Here is a 13533-nt window from a genome sequence, read left to right on the forward strand (position 1 = left end):
TATTTTTTGCTGTCATGATCTTACTACTGGATTGAAAATGTATGTGTATTTTGTTTCACGCATTGCCATTAAAGCATAGGCTAACATGTTTTTTCCTATGGAATAACTGTAAATTGTTTGTTCAGATTATATACCCAGGTTCTAAGGAAATAAAGGGTTCCCCTCAATTGTTCAGTACCAATCGAATTTGCAACTTACTTCATGAGCACTAATGAGGTAGTTCAAATTGAGACCCATTCTAAATGGTGATTTTGAAACCAACCTAATAGTACAAAGATAAGTTTGCAAAATCTAACTGGAGTCGCAAAAAGTTGATGCTCAATGTGCAACCACTTTTTTCAAATCCAATTTTCATACATCTAAACCTTATTTTTAGATATGGTACCATATACCGACCCAATTCACATCTTGAGCACTTCAGGCACACCTCTAAGCCAAAACACCCCTGATGATGGTGAGGTCCAAGAATAGCGAACCGGCTGCCAGCACCCTTTGGGCACAGCCTGTATGGGTGCCCATAGCGCACTGACATGGGGAATGGTCAGCACTGATATCCAGTACCCCAGTGGTCAATGGTCTTAACCTTAAAATCCAACATCACTAGAGACAAGTAACTTTCACTTCACATGTCAACCCCCTTTTGCTCAGGCATCTCCTTGGCCCACCAATGCTTCCTCATGACATTACTATAATCCTGGAGTCAACCCAGGCAACCACTCACTCATTCATTCATTCACATTCAGCTATACACGTATTCACTTACCCAATCGCTGGTTGACTCTTTCATCCTTTCCACTATAAGTTGGACTCTAGTCAAGGAGAGTATCTATGCACTGGGTGTATCTACAATTGCTTATGTGCGTGTCTACATTTCGTTTTATTTCTTTGAGTTTTCCTCAACAACTCATACCCAAAAAATAAACCCTACAGATAATTAAAAGGAGTAATCCTCAAATTAATAAAACAGAAAGAAATCTATGTTAACTTCATCTGTTTATTATTCATTATACAAAAACATTCCAAAAAGGCTTTTTTCTTTAAACAAAGTTCAACAATTGAAGCATACAGATTTTTTTTTTTTTTTTTTACTTTTCATATATGTTGTACCTGGCTTTTTAACAGGGTCATCCCCAAACTTTTTGCCTCCTTCCTCCTATATTTTCTGACCTGTTGTTGTTGGCTTTTGACTCTGGGCACTTTTACCACTGCTAACCAGTGCTAAAGTGCATATGCTCTCTGTGTAAATTGTACTATTGATTGGTTTATCCATGATTGGCTATTTAATTTACTTATAAGTCCCTAGTAGAGTGCACTATATTTGCCTAGGGCCTGTAGATTAAATGCTACTAGTGGGCCTGCAGCACTGGTTGTGCCACCCACTTCAGTAGCCCCTTAACCTTGTCTCAGGCCTGCCATTGCAAGGCCTGTGTGTACAGTTTCACTGCCACTTCGACTTGGCATTTAAAAGTATTTGCCAAGCCTAGAACTCCCCTTTTTCTACATATAAGTCACCCCTAATGTGTGCCCTAGGTAACCCCTAGAGCAGGGTGCTGTGTGGGTAAAAGGCAGGACATGTACCTGTGTAGTTATATGTTCTGGTAGTGTAAAACACCTAAATTCGTTTTTACACTACTGTGAGGCCTGGTGAAGTCGGATTTAATATTACTATTCTAGAAATGCCACTTTTAGAAAGTGAGCATTTCTTTGCACTTAAATCTTTCTGTGCCCTTCAATCCACGTCTGGTTAGGTTTAGTTGACAGCTCCTTGTGCATTCACTCAGACACACCCCAAACACAGGGTACTCAGCTTCACTTGCATACATCTGCATTTTGAATGGGTCTTCCTGGGCTGGGAGGGTGGAGGGCCTCCCCTCACACAAAGGACTGCCACACCCCCTACTGGGACTCTGGCAGACAGGATTGAACTGAAAGGGAGCTTGGTGCATTTCTTAGACACTCTTTGAAGTCACCCCCACTTCAAAGGCACAATTTAGTATAAAACAGGGCCTCTGCCCTACCTCATCAGACACTTGCTGGAGAAGAAACCTGAACCAGAAACTACATCCTGCCAAGAAGAACTGCCTGGCTGCTCAAAGGACTCACCTGTCTGCTTTTCTACAAAGGACTGCTGCCTTGCTGTTGGCCTGCTGCCTTGCTGAACTCTTGTCTGGCTGTAAAAGTGCTCTCCAAGGGCTTGGATAGAGCTTGCCTCCTGTTCCCTGAAGTCTCAGGACCAAAAAGACTTCTCTTTTTCACTTGGATGCTTTGTGCGGCGAAATTGTCGACGCACAGCTTGTTCCGCGGCGAGAAAAACGCCGCACACCGACGATGATCGATGCGACGCCTTCGGGACGACCGGAACTTCGACGCACGGCCTCGCAAGGACAACGCCGCCTGACTTCCAAGGAGAAATCGACGCAACGCCTGCTGTGAGAGCGAAATTTCGACGCACATCCCCACGGAACGACGCGCAGCCGGAGAACAAGCAGGAGAATCCACGCACAGACCCGGGACATCTGGTAATCCCCACGATCCACAGAAAGAGACTGTGCGCGTGCCGGAAAACGACGCACGTCTTCCCCGCGTGAAAAATAACGATGCAAGTCTGGTGCAAGTTTTCCACCAGAAACCAGGTACTTTGTGCTTGAAAGAGACATTGTTTGCTTTTTAAAGACTTAAGACACTTTATATCACTTTTCAGTGATATCTTTACAAATTCATATTGCATCTTTGATCGTTTTGACCTGCAAATACCCAGTTAAATGCTCTACACATTGCCTTCTAAGTTAAGTCTGACTGCTCGTGCCAAGCTACCAGAGGGTGGGCACAGGCTGATTTTGGATTGTGTGTGACTTACCCTGACTAGAGTGAGGGTTCTTGCTTGGACAGAGGGCAACCTGACTGCCAACCAAAAACCCCATTTCTAACAATATACATAACATGTACTTCAAAAGATCACTTAATCAAACCTTTGTATTCCAATGCAATCATAGTACCCCATAAGTTGTATTAAGCGAAGAAAAATAACAACTACCAACAAACCCTGGTATCAGGATCATGCTATCAACCGTTTTCTTGATATTAGAAAGCCAGTTACATTTCTCCCACAGTAATTCCTTTGTTTCAGTAAATTTCCAAAATTAATCCTCCAAGAACGTGCATGTTACTATTCTCGTTTCACAATATCCAGTACTCCTTTCATCAAGGGGATATGTTTTATTAGGAAGTTAAAGCGCCTCAGCTAACATAACATTCACAGTATCTTTTCTATTTAAATACCTGGGCATTTCCTCTGGATTTTACATTTTTCAAGAAAGTGTTTTTGGGTCAATCTATGTATAATACTTTCCCTTTTCCTTCTGAACCACGATGTTACCTCTTGGCCCTATATGGAAAACGCATCACAAAAACCACTCCTTATATGTCACACAGAAAATTTTAACATTTATTTTTCTCACACACCTCCTCACTTTATCTCATTAGTCCTCAAACTTGTGCTTTGTCCTGATTTTATGTGAGCTTTAAATGTTCTTCAAAGTGTAATTTACAGTCTCCGTATCAGGGAATAAAGGGACAGAAATCTAAGGCAATCTACCTGTTCTTTTACCTCTCAAATTTTGCTTTCAAGTACCTTATTTAGGAACATGCCATGCCACACATCTCTATGTCAAATAGTCAAAATGGCCTTTTTGGATTGTTTTAGTATGATGAACAAAAGCGAGTACGTTAATAAGAAAAAGTTTTTAAAAAGTCAAAAAGAATAACAAAAAGTCAAAAGGGCAAACATCCAGGTAAGATATTATATGCTTCCTCATTCATCCATCCATCAATCCATCTGTCTTAGCCAGAGGGTGGTCTTGCCCCAGACGTTTTGTCTGCTTGACTCATATTTTAGCTGTTTCTTTTGCTAGAAGGCCTGCTTTTTTCTTGTGTTGTACTGTTGCCGGCTGCCTGCTGGACTCTGACTTTGCTGAAGGAGTGCTGCAAACTGCCTTTCTACCTGAAGTGTCTCCAAAAGCTGGCTCGCTTGCCTCCTATTGCTTGAGACTCAGGGATATCACAGTCTCTGCCCCTGTGACTGGTTCACTGGAAGTGGACCCAGATACTTGTGTCACGGAAATCAACACATCTTCTGTCTGCACGTAGCAGAACCGGTGCATCAACCCAGTTGCAGGAGTAGAATCCTCGCTCCGCTCTCAGAACCAAAGCTTTGTCTTGAAAGCCTGATGCATCAGAACCACACTTAACCTCCGTAGCAGTCTACGGAGATTGACGCATCTCTTACTGAGTGGAAAGACCCAGTGCATCACACTGGGGAACCAGCACGCTGCAGCTCCCACTCTTGTCTTTGCATCACCATCACAGCGCTCGACAGATTGATGCATCGCCATCCCTGAGTTGACCCGATCAATGCACCTCACCATGCATCTTGCTGTTGTGACCAGAAAGGGTACTTTGTTCAGTGGGGGCCTGCATGGGTTCTGTAGACGGCCTGTGCTTCATCAAGGTTGGCCCGAACTTTGACTATGCCATGGTCCAGTGCGACATAATATAACCCCTAAAGCGCTATTTGTTTCTCAAAGATAGAACTTTATTATTTAAAAATGTCTAACTCAACTTCTACTTATTGGATTTTTTTCATTTGGTCTTGACTTGTTTATAAAATTATTGCCTATTTTTCTACACTTGTGGAGTGTTTTTGTGTTTTTTCATTGTATTGCTGTGTGTGTTGCAGCAAATACTTTACACGCTGCCTCTTTAGATAAGCCTGACTACTCTGTGACAAGTTACCAGTGCTTAAAGAACAAGAAAAAAGTTGTTCCCTGAAAGTGATCATTGGAAGAATACAGGTCATCCAATCAAAACAAATGTAAAGAGGCATGTTCTAGTCAAGGAACAAACACAAGCGGAGAAGGAAAGCAATTGAGTAAGAAGCAATCGATCGAGAGTGACAAGAACATCAACCAATGGAAAGAAACTGGCTTGCTCAAGCTCACATACATTTTTAGGTTTTGCTTGCACTGCGCTTGCGCTGTACTTGAAAATCTCTAGTAAATAAAAATAAAAAAACAGCCTTCGAGCCCGGCCATCCCTTACCTATGCTTACCACTGGGTGGGTACGACAACACTCTTTTCCTGCACATAATTTGGTTTCACTCTGCACGTCTTCCTGCTCTGCTTTGTCTGTTCATGCCATGGAGCTTTGCCCAAGCACAGCTTCTGGCCAGTTGCCACTGGCTGGTGGTCAGTGCCCTTCCACTAGCTATGCAGTCTGAAGGTACTTTTTTTTTGTTATTTGCCATCTAGCACTCTGTACAAGTGCATCTGCTATTGGTGGCTTTGCCAGAGCTTGTTTCTCAGACGCCATCAACCTTCATATGACTTTAACAAACATTATTGTAGTATTTTGTACCTTTTCCATGTAGTCAGGAAGGGCTGCTTCAAAAATCGCACCCGGATAGCTAACACACTGAAGGCTGATAAAATCACAGCTTCAAAGGCGCTTTATAAGCACTATTTAGAAACGCATTGGTTTGCCGAAAGCAAACCAGACTCCGTTGTCTAACAGTGCTGAACCGCAGCAGTATTGTTCAGAGCAGAAAGAATATTCATCTGAAAAGGTGAAAAAGGACTGGCGGGCGAGATAAACAGCAGAAAATATAATTATAATGTTAAGAGAAGCCTGGCAGTTTTTGCAGTGTTTGTAAAGGAAAGTAACGCACTGTCATACAACAGTTGTAATTTAGTTTTTCGGTTAGTGATTTTAGAAAGCGCCGCATTTAGGTTACTTCAGAGCACTGAATAATGTAAGCATTTGAGAAAGGCAGAGGCTGAAGCAGCGGTAGAGGCCATTCTGGGCTGGAGGGTGATCGCCACAGTTTTGTGCTAAGGCCCAAGGGTGATCCTTTGCTTCTGGCATAGCTGTCACTGGCTAAAGACGATAATTAGATTCAGTGTCGATCAGACAGCATTGGATAACACTGGCGTGTAGAAGTCTCGGCATGGACATATCGATGGTAGCCTCTTATACCATTTTAATTAAGCCCTATTTTTATAATCTGTAATCACAGATCAATATCGCTTTGTATCCCATTCTAATCCGTTTTAGTTAAAGAATTAAAGTTCTCTTCCATGAAGCCTCTCGAGCAAAACAATGGTTGAATAATAGTAAGCTTCTTGAAAAAACAAATGGGAATTTGTACTGCAGCAGTACAAGGAGGTGGACAAAGGGTTAACCTCAACCACAACGGTGTCCCTAAAAGTGGCCTTAGAGTGCGGTTGGTACGGATCACATATGTGACTCACATTGGCTTGACCAGTTCACTCGGTGCAGCCAATTGCTGATAGTGAGGATTAGTGTTCTGCTGTGCACTAACCCACAACTGCAAGATCAATCAATCAATCAATCAGTATTTGTAGAGCACAGCACTATCACTACTGGGGGGATATGTGTGCTGGGGTGCAAGGTCTCCATCGAAGAGCCAGGTCTTGAGTTTCTTCCTGAAGTCAGCAAAGGGAGGAGGAGTTCGTAGGTGGAGGGACAGGTTGTTCCAGGCTTTAGCTGCAATGTAGGAGAAGGAACGGCCACCACTGCAGCGGACACAGGGTATGTGTGAGAGAGCCAATGAGAAGGAGCAAAGGTGTCTGGAAGGGTTGGTGGAAGGTCAGTTGGTGGTTGATGCAGGCCGGTCCTTGGTCGTGTAAGGCCTTGAAAACGTGTCAGGATCTTGAGCTGGCATCTCATCTGGAAGGGGAGCCAGTGGGGGTTTCTGAGGTGAGGGGGTGATGTGGGTCAGCTTGGGGAGGTTCAGGATGAGTCTAGCTGTCGCATTCTGAATGGTCTGGAGACTTTTGAGGAGTTGTGTAGAGATGCTGGCGAAGAGTGCATAACCGGAATCAAGGCTGCTGGTGATGAGGGCCTGGGTGACATATTTCCTGGTGTTGACTGGGATCCATCTGAAGATTCTGCAGAGCTTGTAGAGGGTGTGGAGCAGGAGGAGGTGTCTCTGTTGCTTTGTCCCTTTCTTCCGGTGGTGGGGTCATCAATGAGCGAGAGAATGAACTGTGCGTCATCTGCATAGGATAGGATGTTGAGCCCGTGGGATCTGACAATGTCAGCCATGGGGGTCATTTAGGTGTTGAACAGTGTGGGGATGAGGGATGATCCTTGGGGCATGCTGCATATGATGTTCTTGAGTTCGGAGGGTTGAAAAGTAGGGTTTTAAGTGGGACGGGTCCTGCTGGTGCTGAGCACTAGCAGTTTTTAAGAAGGGGCATCAAAATGGGTCCCTATTGGCTCTGTTCTCATGTCAGTGGCAGAGAGGGACTAGTTTTTGCTCAAAATGTAGCATTAAAGTAAGAAAGAGCACTAATGTGAAAAAAGCTGTGCTTATGCTCACTTTTCACAGAGGAGAAGCTGCGGCGTGACATCATGCCAGGTAAGCATTGTAGCGTAAAGGTAAGTCCTTTAAAGAGAGACATTTTCTCTCAGAATTTCCCTTCTCTTTCTACAAAGCCAGAGCAGCAACAACATTGCCCGTTCTGTAAACATCATCTGTCCTCAGCCATTGGGGACAGATCCTGAGGCCAGATCCTCAGAAACACCAGTGTCTGCCCCAGCACAATCCTACTCTGGCGACTCAAGTGAGAGCTCACAGAGGACCAGCGGCAACCAGCCACCAGAGTGACCCTGCTCTGCCCTTTTACAGCGACCATCAAGCATGCAGACAGACTGCAGTGGTATTCAGCCACAAGGGGAAATATTTCTCTCTCCTCTTCTAAAGGTGCTGTGTGATCCTGCCCCAGCCCTAACAGCACCATCAAGTTTCAACTCTGCTGAACCTCTGAAATCCCCCTGAGTAAAGATTTGAATGCCATGTGTTCTGAAGAAAGGTAAATTGTGAAGGCTGGGGGCGGGGGTTATTTGTTTTCTTCTTGCTAACTCCAGTGCAACACAACTTCCACGATCGCCACCAGAAGTAATGAATGTGCCCTTGTGTAATGTAACTGGTTCTCATGTACAGCACTCCTGTACCAACTGGTTTAGTTTGTGCTATATAAAAGTGCAAGACAATATATAATAATAACTATTTTAACACTAAAATTAAACCTTGTATTTTCTCATATCCCATGCATGCTGTATTTATGTAGGGTGTTGGGGGGGGGTTGAATCTTGTGTGCACTGTAAAAGAGTACCTTGTGCAAACACAAACACTGTGCATTGTGCAGGGTCCAAGCTTGCATTTTATTAAATAAAGCGATCCTCTGGTGCTTTTGTCTGTTGCACCGAAGACTTGGTGGTCTATCCATGCCCGGTTTTGGGTGTGCCCCCTGTTTCTCTACTTCAAGACATTGATCTGCACACTTATACATTGGGCATGGGCCAAACAAAATCATAGCTTTTTGTAAAAATGTGCAAACAAAAACTAATTTGAAAAGACTTCTTAACATATATTAAAACATTTAAAAAATTGGTTCCTTTAACATTTGTAAGTAATAGTTTTAAAACTTTGACACATTCAAGAATGCTCTGACGAGTTGCCACGAGTGACCAAATTACTCCAAGTGTCACTTGCATCAATTTGCCAAGGAAAATTAGGTGTGGTCTAGTAGCAGTATGCCAAGGATCATGCAGTTTAGTTGAGCATAAACACTGCGATTCGATCCCATGATTTGTAACTACAGCTGATAATTTAGTCACTAAACAGGTATTTTTTTCTCATTCTTTCTTAAAAAGAAAACAAACCGCCTGCCATCCCTGGTCCTTGCCAGCTCTCTTGTGATTCATGAGAAAAAAAAAAAGGCGCCCTTGTGTACTGTAACTGGTGCTCTTGTAAAGCACTCCAATACCTTCGGATCAAGTTGGTGCTATATAAAACTTCCCCAAAAAAAAAAAAGGCTGTGCGCTAGCTGCCCAGTAAGGCCTCTTCCATAAGCTGGCGGTGATGGGAGGGGAGCAATCAAGGATGCAGCACCTGCTGCACGGATTTCAGTGAATGTGTGCAGGGGTGGCAGCTATCCTGAAAATACTTTGGGGTTCTGAAGGCAATGGTAAGACAGCAAAGCAAACAGGGGTCTAAAGAGTAGTTTCCTTTTATGCAGTTTACTAATTTCTTATCTTTTTTGCATTTTTATATAGCATGGACTTGACCAAAAGGCATTTCCTAGCAGGAAAGATAGGCCAGGCCACACATTGCCCTGCCCCGCCGAAGGATTTCTAAGTAATGTAAATCACTGTAGAGTGATTGTTGTTTTCATTGCTTATGATTAATAAATATATCTTGTTGTATAGCTATTTAGCCATGTTTAGACACATTGTTTTAAGCTAACTAGGCCTGCCACTGTGCGCTTTAACCCCGTTACATTTTATTCAGCATTGCTTTATTTTTCTAGCAAGAGCAACATTTGCGGCGCTGTTTTATTTTCTTTATCTCATTGTACTTTCACCTAGGAAAGCATTATGTTCTTAGTAGAACATTTATTTCACTTAGTGCTTTCTCCAAGGTTACAGTCAGATAGGGTTGCCGACAAACATGGTATGCTGTGTCTCCAAAATTCACAGAAATCACACACTCATACGTGGGGACTATGTCTTAGAATGTCAGCTGTTTTATTATAAAAACACTCCTTTTGTCCCAGACACATTAAAGGGAGATTCCAGCCAGATAACCACGACTGCATGCTGATTGCTGACTTCTTTGCTGCAGCTACTTGCTTAGACAGCCAGACCCCTGGTCCACATGGGGACGGTGTCTCTCTAGACTACAGGCTTCTTCCTCCAGGTATGAGGGACGATGTACCCTCAGGGGGGAAACCTGAAGGGCAGATTCGGCTTATTACACTGTGCTCAGACGTAGTGTAGATAGGAGAAATATATACATCACTTTAGGTGACAGTATGGTAAGACTATTCTTGTGTTTTACTCTGTTAGTCACCTGTTTGTTTTTATTGTGTTTTATCATCCTATTTATTGCAATACATGCCTTATTGCAATACATGCCTTTTATCTAAGATGCAGTTATTTCAATAAATCCTTATTGAACCATATTCTGCCTCTGTTGTCTTTGCCTGTATGAGACCCATTGGTAACTGAGAGAAGGGGAAGGGATCTGATCGACCACGATTTCCCTGAGGAGTCTTCCTTGTCATGCGCTCGGTTGCAACAATCATCTCGGCCAGAGATGAGGCGCTGCTAGTTAGCCGGAGAACCCGAATTAGGCCGACAGGTGTCATGTGGTGTGGAATGTGATCCTGGCTCCCAAATCCAGTAGCCTCATTAGCATAATGAGAACATACGTGACAACCTTTTTGCTATTTTCTTAAACTTTGCTGAGTGAGACAATGATGTTCTTAAGCACACAATGCAAATTCTCATTATTTAGGCCATGCCCCTAACTGGGTTAGCAACACCTCTTTAGGAAGTGTGTCACGCCCCTTGCAGAGACATCCACCTCCTCCCCCCCAGTTTTTTCTCACATTTAAAGCCCAGCAGAAAGGCCCATGGACACACCTGAGTAAATGAATGTGACAAGCACCTGGCCTCCAGCAGGGTCAGGCTGGACACAACATAGGCCCCTGCACCAAAATAAAAGTGCCCCTCACACCCCCAATTAGCAAATCAGATAGCTAATAAAATAGCATGTTTGTAAGCTGGGCCAGTTTTTAACTTGTAAACGCAATCCGTTGTGTTTTGCAAAGTATAGAAGAATGCATGGATTTGGGCTTGCAGCAGGCAATGTTTGTTTTACTATCAGGGAATTACCGGTAAGAACTGGCCCAGCAGACTATAAAAAAGCACACAAACAGCCAAAAAATGCCACACACACTGACTTGTCAGACCAGCTAATCAGAGACTGCCTGACTGCCTTATAGGCCCTCCTGCTTCAGCCACCTCCTGCGCCCTCACTTGTGACCCCTGAAGGTAGAGTGTTTTACATAAGCACCATTCATAATATACACTTTCATTTTGTTTTTTCATTTATTGATTTGTCCAGGATACTGTGCGGACGACAAGACTAGAACTTAGTTTCCCAGCTCCAAGGTCGGCAGCTGTGCCTTTCCCATGAATTAACTGTGTTAACCTACCACCACCGTATATTCTAAAACAATAGTAATACAAGCACTGGCAGACATTAGATGTCGCCAAGGCGAAGCCTATCGGCTTTGCCAGTGCTCGTTTACAATTGGTTCTCAAAAGGTCTTCCGCTGTCTGTAGGAGAGATCTAAACTGTAAACACTTGCACAACACTATCGCAAAACATGACCACTGGCTTTGCAACCAGGAATTACCACAGAGGCAGGGGTGCTTCTCTAGGTTTAACAGTCTACAAGTATTTTAGGTTGTGACCCCTTAGAATACACCCCCGCCCCCCAGAGGCTTAGCAGATAGCTAGTTCAAAAATCCTGTCTACCCTTCATGTTAAAAAGCAAAGGTCTAGTCCGCCTGCTCGTACAGACCCTATCGCTGGGTGAAGTGTCACATAAACGATTGTTAGAGAGAATCAACCTGAAGCTCTGTAGAAAGCCTGTCCTGGAGTAAACCCAGGGCTTTGAGACTCTTGAAGCAGCTGCAGACACTTACCTATGAACCGATTCACTGCAGTAGTTGTTCACCAATCCAAAAAATCCTTGGACCTACATTACTACTTTACGATTTGTTTAAAAGCCCAGGAAAAGAAACTAGCTCGAGCCTGGAGCACCCACGTGCTTAGCGTACTTAACCAATCAAGTAGGTGAATACATATTACTTTTTGTGTGGCGAGTGCGGTGGTATTGGATTGGTTGGGGGATGGTGAGTCGTTGGATTGGTTTGGCGAGCTCCTGTCAGTTGTTTATTGGTTGTAGGAATTTTAGCGTCACAGGGCAGAGCAGGTTCTGATTCGCTCACTAATAGTTTACGCCTTTAGCTTTTGAGCGCAGCCTCGGAAAATATGTCATTTGGTTGTGTAAATGGAAACGTTACCCGGGGCTTACAGCGATTTTTTTTTTATCCTTTGTTATTTACTCTACGTGACCAACCTGGTTGTTGCCCTCCCCGTTGAGAATGAAACATTGAGGGAAACGGTAGCAGAGAAAGGGGATACCATAGGAAACTGGAAGAGAAAACTATACGGCGGGGGGAGGCGAGGGCTGGCGGGGGTGGTTGAAAGCTCAGGAAAAGAACAGAGTGGAAGAAACCAGGGGACCAACACTGAAAGAAAACTGACTTTTCTAGAATATGCATACAAAAATTCATTTATAGACTGGTATTCTGCAGTTGCTGTTAATTTCCTGGTGCTTGGTGTGTATTTTATCTGTTTAGAATGTACCGCGAAGTAATTCCAAGATAGACCACTGGGTCAGTTGTGATCTTGCCTGCGCTTCCTCTTGATGTGTTTTAGCTGCCACAACTGGTATAGAGCGTTGAAGATACGTGCTAGTGTCCTGTTTCACTTTTGAGAGAAGTTACCATACTGACGCTCTACAGCTCCTGCTTTATGTTGTACTCCTTTTCCCAATGCTAAAAAATACTTTCTTGTAACAATGTAGGTAAAGCACATGGGCCCGTTGCAGTAAATAAACGTTGCAGATGTAATCTTTACTTTGTATGTGTTTGATGGAGCACGCCCGTGATCTTTTGCGGGCTGCTTTGTTTTGTTTTTCAGAACACAATACAGTGTAATTTGTTGTAAAATTGGAGGTTGAAGGGAAATTAAAAAATGTATAGCTATCACGTCAAGAATTATAGATTCTATTAAGGACTACTAACTTCCTCCCTTGGCCAAATTGCGTGAGCCTAGATACATCTTTTTATTTAAGAGGGCCTCATTTTATTTGAGCAGCCAACTTCAGAGCAATTTGGAGTAACTCAGTTCAGGAAGAGGGCTATATGAACAACCTCATGTAATTATGGTTTAATAAGCTTTAAATAATCTTCAAATATAACAGTATCAGCCGTACAGTCCCATATGACGCAGCTATTTCGTTGGGCACCCATTGAATGTTGTCAGGATATTGGGATTTTCATGAATGGTTTAGAAACAATTACTTTCAATAAATCTTTCTAAAAACGAAACACGTTAAAGAAATTATGTAGGAAGTTGGCTCTGTATGCACTGTGGTTCTAAAAATTCTGGACCCATGTAATTTACTTTGCCACAGCAGTACGATTTTAGTATCAAAAGACCGATAATGACTAGTACACTAAGCATGAGCATTTTCGCTCAATTCCAGCAGCGTTTTCACCTCGAAATCGCCATTTTCGTCCTGCACTCGTGGCTCCCATTTTATACACGGCAGCCAAAGTTTCCCTCACATAGGCTTATAATACAGTCAGATTTGATTCCAAGGACACGTACACCTTGATTGACTTTTCTCTGACCTGGGCAAGCTGGAACCATTGCCTCAGGCCAAACCTGTTTGGTCAGTCCCTCTCCCAGTGGCCGAATCAGATAGCATCAAGGCACACCATGCCATAAAACCCTTATTATCGCTCACACACCCTGCCTAATCTTGCTCACACCTGCACCTGCTCTTTTCTTCTTCTTACTTTAC

At 43.3% G+C, this 13533-nt stretch overlaps 1 protein-coding gene across 1 annotated transcript in view; it reads right to left on the bottom strand.

Annotated features, from left to right (window-relative positions):
* The window catches only part of NOL8 (nucleolar protein 8), a 270845-nt gene extending 259128 nt beyond the window's left edge, over positions 1–11717 (bottom strand). Inside the window, exon 1 of the mRNA XM_069206675.1 lies at positions 11582–11717. The gene's annotated coding sequence lies outside the window, so the exon portion shown is untranslated. The remainder of the gene's footprint in view (positions 1–11581) is intronic.
* Between the last annotated feature and the right edge of the window lie 1816 nt (positions 11718–13533).

Source organism: Pleurodeles waltl, chromosome 9, assembly GCF_031143425.1.
Source record: "Pleurodeles waltl isolate 20211129_DDA chromosome 9, aPleWal1.hap1.20221129, whole genome shotgun sequence".
NCBI classification, from domain to species: Eukaryota; Metazoa; Chordata; class Amphibia; order Caudata; family Salamandridae; genus Pleurodeles; species Pleurodeles waltl.